This window comes from Triticum aestivum, chromosome 1B (assembly GCF_018294505.1).
Source record: "Triticum aestivum cultivar Chinese Spring chromosome 1B, IWGSC CS RefSeq v2.1, whole genome shotgun sequence".
NCBI classification, from domain to species: domain Eukaryota; kingdom Viridiplantae; phylum Streptophyta; class Magnoliopsida; order Poales; family Poaceae; genus Triticum; species Triticum aestivum.
In genome coordinates this window covers 367485441-367493609 of record NC_057795.1, presented here as the reverse complement: position 1 = coordinate 367493609, position 8169 = coordinate 367485441, and positions in this window count along the sequence as shown.

The following is an 8169-nucleotide window of genomic DNA, read 5'->3' as shown; positions in this document are numbered from 1 at the left end:
CTTGATTACTGAGAAGAAACAGACCACAGTGAGGATTTGTCGAACTTAATAGGTGCCTCACCCAAACTTGATGCCAAATGGATGATGCATCACCACGATGAGATTCTCATGGTTGCGCCTCATGGTTGCGTCGGCTGGTGAAGCTGATCGATTTTCAATGAAAAACAAGCTGCCTTCCATCAGTGCTCTTTGCTTGTTATGCACAAAGATGATATCCTTCATCAGTTCACCTTGGTTGCGTTGGAGACGCAGTCGTCTTTCACGTTGGTGCAATTTTATCACACAATTGGCTATGAGCCAAATGTTTCCTCGAAGAAGGATCAACGTTGGTACTAAGAGCATAAGTTTTGTATTGATTTCTAAGCCTTCTCACAACTTTGTCTCCAGCCCCCCCTGTAATTTTATTTGTCTACCTATTAACTTTGATTTAAAAAATGGTGTGGACTAAAAACCCAGATGGACGTAGTAGCCCTCCATTTTTATTTACTCCGCATATTAGATTTGACTGAAGTCAAACTTTGTAATACTCTCAAACCTTTCCGATAATTGAAGTTAAAATTCTTTATTTGTACACACTCTCACACGTTTCCGATAATTTGGCGCATGAGTGGTTGTTCACTTAAGGGAGGGTAGTGTACCACACGTGAAGGACAGGAAGTGCGACCAGGACGCGTGGGCGTGGATCGTTAGTTCATCGGAAGTAGTACTAGTTTTCTTCACTGTACATTAAATAAAGAGTTTCATTTTGTACTTACACAATTTAAAACGATTGTTATGGAGAGAATAAGAAAACCACTCCACTATATATTAGTCGTATACACGAGAGTACTATATGGACGCAGCTTCATTGACTTAATGCACCTGCCTTTGGGTTTATGACAGGTGGGCCCACAATGTGGCTGGCTCACCTGTTATACAGCCAAAAGTAGAAGCAGTGAAGGCACTGGAGCTCAGTCCGTACTACATTAGTATATATAAGCGGGAGCCTCAACGCTTGTTCGCTAGGGTTTCCACTCTCCACACGCTCGCCGCACTACATATATGTTACACGCTGGAGGCTCAGCGTTCATTTGCTAGGGTTTGCTATATTCTCAGTCTCGCACCCTCTCTTCACCAGATCTAAGCAAGACTAAGTTGGCCTCTTGTCTCTCTCTCCTCCCTCACAGCTGGTGAAGGAGGCGTATGTATCCCGTCACACCGGGAAGGGGAGGAGGTGCAGCATTCACTCTATTGCCTTTGGCAAGGGAGGCAATCCACTACCGGCTGCGTTGTTCTCTTTCACCCAGCGCCTGTGCGGGAGGGCCACCGACCCCTTCTTCCTCGCTGTCGTAAGTACTGTGGGCCGATCCGGCCTCCCGCCGCACGCCTTGCCACATCCCGACGACCCTAAGGTATAAGTTTCTTTGAAACCGTCGTTGCTCTAGCTGCATGTGGATCTTTTTTGATCTGTAGTCGAATCTAGGTCTTGGTTCAAAGAGGAAAGAAGGGTGCGGTGGGGTGGAGCATGAATCTAGGACGTGGTTCAATGAGGAAAGGAGGGATGAAAGGTAGTATAGACTGGCTATCCAGCCGCTTTGTTGTTCGAAAAGGGAAAAAGGGGGTAACCTAGTACACACATCTGTAAGGAACCAATCTCTTTTTTGAAAAGGGAAAGAAACTGGGGGGTCGGGTAGTTTGTGCAGGACTAGATTTGCTGCCCTCACATAGGAAAAAAGTTCAAAGAAAACAAATATGGGACCAACACAGATATGCTGCTTGGCTACATACTTTGCATCACCCATTTATACGTGTGGACGCACATGGTGCTAGCATGTCCCATACATCTATTTTGCTATTGTTAATCTAAGAATGCCACCGGAAAATTGAAGCAATGCCACTGTTAAAAGTAAATTACATTTTTAACGAATGTTGTTTCAAGAGAATGTCTCTGTTAATATGAATCAATGCAACCGTTTTATAAATGCTACTATCCTACTTTGTTTTCCATCCAAGATAAGTTAGATGCTTCTTTCTATCACCGTTTGTTTCATCCTCCTTTATCGGCAAGTAATTGTTTCCTTTTTTGCCTCTGTTAAAACAGGGGTATCAATTCAACTTGTTGCTATTGCGACATTTTGCTTCACTACTCGAAACACTTATGTTTTAAGAGTGTTTTGTGTAGTTCAACTTGAATGTCACAGCAGTGACTTTGCTTAATTTTGGTGGAACTGCACAAAAGGAGATTGAGATTTGTTTCCAGTCTTCGTGGCGAGTTGTTTCAAATCTTGGTCTCAACCACATGATGTGTAGTGTGCTTTGAGATGTTGTGCTACTTGTTTTGGTACTGTTTTATATAAATGTTGAATTGAAGCTATTGTATTGTTGTCATTTCCCATTAAGTAGTGAACAAAAATGGGACCAACCCAGATATGATGCTTGTTGCTTTGTTACAAAAAATTCAGCATCACCCCTTTATAAGCTAGTAATTGATGCCACTCTCAGAATTAACTACTAAATCTTATTTCAAAACTGCAACACTCGTTAGGGATGGCGGGATTACCATTTTTGTGGCCGCATGTTTCATCCTCCTTTATTAGCCAGTAATTGATTCCTTTTTTGCCTCTTTTTAAACAGGGATATCTATTCAACTTGTTGCTATTGCGACATTTTGCTTCGCCACACAAAACACTTTGCTTGATTTCAGTGCAACTGCACAAAACGAGATTGGATTTCCTATTCGTGTTGGCAGATTCGTATTTTATCCTGGTGTTCTCATGAAAGGTCAGTACATGCCTTCATCCACATGATTGTGCAGTGTGCTTTGAGATGTTGTGCTACTTGTATTGGTACTGTTTTAAATAAATGTTGAATTGAAGCTATTGTATTGCTGTCTTTCCCATTAAGTAGTGAATAAAAATGGGACCAACCCAGTCATGATGCTTGTTGCTTTGTTACAACAAACTCTGCATCACCCCCTTTATAAGTAGATGGAAGCACATATTGTTGTTGCGCCCACTCTCCCCTGGAACTGTTTATGCTTTTCGTTAATCTAATGCCGCTGGTAAAATTAAGTAATGCCACTCTCAGAATTAATTAACTACTGAATCTTTGTTCAAAACTACAACACTTGTTAGGAATGGTACTATCCTGCTTTGTAGTTCTTTCTACATGTTTAACCAAGGTATTGTTAAGATAATGTCTCTGTTAAAATGAATCAGTTGCATTGTTTTAGGAATGGTACTTTTCTGCTTTGTCGTTCTTTATACATGTTGAAACAAGGCATTGTTAAGATAATGTCTCAGTCAATATGAATGAATCACACTGATGGAGAATTGCTACTCTCCTGCTTTGTTTCCCATTAAGACAAGTCATCAACTGTTATTTCTCAGTAATTGTTTCCCTTATACCTATTGTTGCTTACAGGGATATCAAAATTAAAGCTCGGTTTTATTCCGACTTTGATTTTAGTTGAACTGCACAAAAGGAGCCAATGTGTCCAAGGCAAACTGCTGCGTTACTGGGTCCAGTTGGTCGTTCCACTTTGCAGAAAGAAGCAGGCACTATTTGTGCTACATTACAGAAGGAATGACCGAGAAGCTTTACAGAGTATTATTAGACACCGGTGACATGACTAGTCTGCAGAGACCATTGGCAATTTAACAACACGTGGAGTGCCCTGGGCAAAAAGTGCCCAAACAAGTACAAGAAGCTACGATAGGACTCCACGATCATAGGCATTACATATTTTGAATGGGAAATGCTTGTCAAAGTTTAATCATTGATGTTAGCAAGAAGACGTTAGTTGAATATATTGGAATTGGAAAACCTTGTCAAAATTTGCTCATTGATGTTAGCCAGAAGACATGCATTTGATATTTTTGAGTGGGACGCCCTTGCTGTGAGCAGCGTCGAGTGTTTTTTCCTATTCCTGTGTTCAGTTTAGAAGTAAATAGTTACTCTGCTGAGATATTCCTGTGTTAAGAGTTTGTTCTGAATATTATCTATGTAATGCCAGGCCTTGTGTTTGATTGCAAAGTTGAGCTTGGAATGTTGTGGCATGCGGCATCACGAGCTGTTCACCGTGCCTCCTAAGAATAATGCTTCGTATTGTTTTGCATGTCAATCTATTGCCAGTGATTTGCTTGTTAAGAAGATCATCCTCTTCTGTTGTTTCCGTGCGTAAGAAGTTCATCGTCTCATGTTTCATTCATAGCCTATACAACATGTCGGGTAGGTTAGATGTGAAACCATATGATCTTCCGACCAACCCATGATATTAGGCCGTGATTGGATCGTCGTTTTCCAACCAAAACCGCTTGTAAAACTGACGCTTGTAAATTAAAGCAGATGGTCTCGGGTGAAGGCGTGGTTGGTCGATTTCGACTAGTAAAATACCGGAAGTACTTCACACACGATAAAAACACTGAATGGCACTCGGACGATTGCTAATCCAGCCATTAGCTATTGTTTCAGCCTTGCCCATGGATGGCATGATATGTATGTCGTGCATGTATCGTCAGGTAATGTCGCCCATATAACAGTGCTCGTAAAATATACACTGGTCTCTCAAATTACACGCGTAAGCCGCCGGTTTTACTTACAGACCTCGGGCCCTCGGTTTCATTACGCCTGTATTTTACGCGTTGTTTCCGATGACGAGTAAATTACACTTGTATGTTAATATAGGTTTGAAATAAACCAGAGCTCCCAAGCGCGGCCTTATCGTTTCATGCCGTCTTAGTTTCTTGAAGGTGCTCATAGGTGTCCGATGATCCTGGCTTCCTGAATGAGCAGTGGGTGCTATATCAGACCTCCGTAGGGCCCGCGAGGCCCTCTCCATTGTCCTTCAAGTTGTTGCGCTCGCCGTGGCGCCGAGCATTGTTAACATCGTCAACGAACATGAGGATTCAGGAGATGAATTTATTTTGACTGGATGACACTAGGGACCCACTAGGGCCATAGCCGTACGTACGCAAGTGCCTCCTTATTATGTACAACTATATTTTTTTGCTTTCTCCTGGTTTCCTGACATCACCGTCCCACACCATTGTCAACCTATGTAGTCAATATAAACGAGAGAATTGCACAAGGTGCGGCCGACAGCTGGGACTAAGCAGCTCGAGCAGTATTTGTGTTTTTGAGGTGTGAGCACTGCAGAGTTTTTCTTAGCGATGATTTCGTTATTGTTCAGAAGAGAGCATGGTATTAACTGGGCTGGCTGTGGCCCGTCTAGCCCAGGCCAGATATCCAGCCCAGATACTAATTTTTTCAAGATGAAAATGGCTAGCCCAGCTATACGTCTTTTTGAGGAATACCCAGGCAAGGTCAACTTGTTATTCTCTGCCCCGCTAGGCTGCAAATCTTTCCTAGGAGCGATGCATTAAGCTTAACAGGAAAATGAGCTTTAAAAAATAATAAATGGGATGTAATTATAAAAACTGGGCAGTAACTATAAAAAATGCACCAAACACGAAATTAGTTTATAAAATATTATTTATGGATTTTGAAAATCTTAAATTTTCATTGTTGCGCGTGGAATGTTTCGTTGGATTTTTACGTAATACAAATTTATATTTAATCTGACTAGAAATTTCGGGATTAAAATATATCGGATCCCATCAAAATGTGGGAAATTTTATTGAATTCTGTCTTCAACGGTTGGTTGAAATTATTAATTGTTGTCCTAGCTAGAAAATGGGCTGTACTTTTAACAAACTGTAAATGGGCTGTTGTAAATTCCATTAGAATTCAAAAATGGGCTGTACATTCTTACAAATCGCAAGTGGGCTATAAGTTCTCTGCCACACACTTGTGGGCCTACTAAGTGACGCGTCCCTAAAAAAAATAAGTTGATGCGTATGCAAGGCTTTGTCAACTTATTATAGTCAACACACGGTTCTAGCAGCAGTGGCCGTTGGATGTCTATCCAACGGATGTCATGCTTCTTTTCTTCAATCTCGGATATTCTTAGCTTCGACCGCCCAAAAAATGATTCCTCCCCCTGAGTTGGAGCGTACCAAGGGCTTTGTCAACTTAGTCAATATAAACGATTCTAGCTTCAATGACCGTACGATGTCCATCCAACGGCCGTAGTGCTTCTTCAACCTCTGGTCTACTTGGTTCAGCCGCCCAAAGCAGCACCGGTCGTGCCGCTAGCTCCTGCCTCCCGTGGCCGGCTGTGCTGCCGCGGAGGCCTCACCGCCCCCATACTACTCCCACCGCTGGCCAGGCCATCCCTCCACTCACCCACACCCCCTGTTATTCTGCGGCGACGGCAACCTCACACCGCAGCCGAAGCAGTGAACCCTCGTACTCCTCTCTGCGTTGGCTTCAACTGCGGCGTCTTCCCCGGCTCTGCGTCGTCCCATTCCTAGGCCTCGCCTTCGTCCACCACCCTAGTGCTCTCGGCGCGGCGTGGTCAACGTGGTCAATGATTGACTTCCATCGGAAGAGTACTGTACATGGAGAGGCTGACAGCTGGCTCCACGGCGGCCGCAAGGAAGTGCCTCCTTATTACACACAAAATAATTATTCCTCCACCATACAGCAGGGACCCACCGGATGGGACACCTTATTTCGCGAAAAACCATTTCCCCCCTGACTATTGGGACCCACCGGACGGGCCACCGTATTTCGCGAAAAAAACGTTCCCCCGGCTGTCATCTCGGACCCACCGGAAGTGCCTCTTTATTATGCACAAAAAAATGAATATTCCCCCTGCTAGCTGGGACCCACCTTGGTGGGAGGCTGACTTGTGGGCCTACTAAGTTGACGGGGACAGAGGACTTTGTCAACTTAGTCAATATGAACGATTCTAGCTCCAGTGACCGTATGATGTCCATCCAACGACCGTAGTGCTTCTTCAACCTCTGGTCTTCTTGCTCCAGCCGCCCAAAGCAGCGCCGGTCGTGCCGCTTGCTCCTGCCTCCCGTGGCCGGCTGTGTTGCCTCGGAGGCGTCACCGCCCCCTACTATTCCCACCGCTGGCCAGGCCCTATGGCGACGACAGCCTCACATCGCAGCCGAACGAGTGAACCCTCACACTCCTCTCTGCATGGGCGTCCACTGCCGCGTCTTCATCGGCTCCGCGTCGTCTCCTTCCTAGTCCTCGCCGTCGTCCACCGCCCTGGTGCTCTCGGTGCGGCGTGGTCAACATGGTCAAGGAACGACTTCCATCAAACGTGGACTGTACATGGAGAGGTTGACAGCTGGGTCCACGGCCGTAGCAAGGAAGTGCCTCCTTATTACACGGAAAATAATGATTCCTCCACCTAACAGCAGGGACCCATCGGACGGGCCACCGTATTCCACGAAAAAACCTTTCCCTCTTGATTGCTGGGACCCACCAGCTACACCTTCGCATGCAAGGAAGTGCGTCCGGGCAAAAAAAAACGATTCGCTCCCCTGACTGCTGGGACCCACCAGCTACATCTTCGCACGCAAGGAAGTGCGTCCGGGCAAAAAAAACCAAAATGATTCGCCCCCCTGACTGCTGGGACCCACCAGCTACATCTTCGCGGGCAAGGAAGTGCCTGACAGTCGGGACCCACCTGGTCGAAGCGTACATAGCGTTGTCATTCTGGTCGCGAACGTGTACGTACATATATACTGGTGGATGTAGAGGCGCGCACGTGTTGTAGTAGAGGTGCGCACGTAGCATGTACAGGTACGTACAGCGGCCAGGGTGCAAGAAAGAAAATACGGCCACGTATGTGTACATACGGGCGGGGTCTCGAATGCCTACTGGCGCATACGTACGGCGAGGGCTCGTGTTCATGGGGAGGCTACGGAATGCGTCTTGTTCATGGGGAGGCAACAGAATGCGTCATGTTCATCGGGAGGCAACGGAATGCGTGGGAGCCAACCGGCTGGGTCGGAACGGAATGTGTGGTTGTGTTCATCGGGAGGGCTTGGACGGAATAGGCGATGGAAACGAGGCCTGGCGTATCGCAAAACGGAGGAAACTGGCCTCCTATGATCAAAACGGGGGTCCTGTTGATCGGGAGGGGTGTGGCATATCGCAAAACGGAGGAAACGGACCTCCTACAATCGAAACGGGGGTCCTGATGATCGGGAGGGGTGTGGCGTACTACAAAACGGACGAAACAGACCTCCTACGGTCGAAACGGGGGTCCTGTTGATCGGGAGGGTGTGGCGTACCGCAAAACGGACGAAACAGACTTGTGTTGGA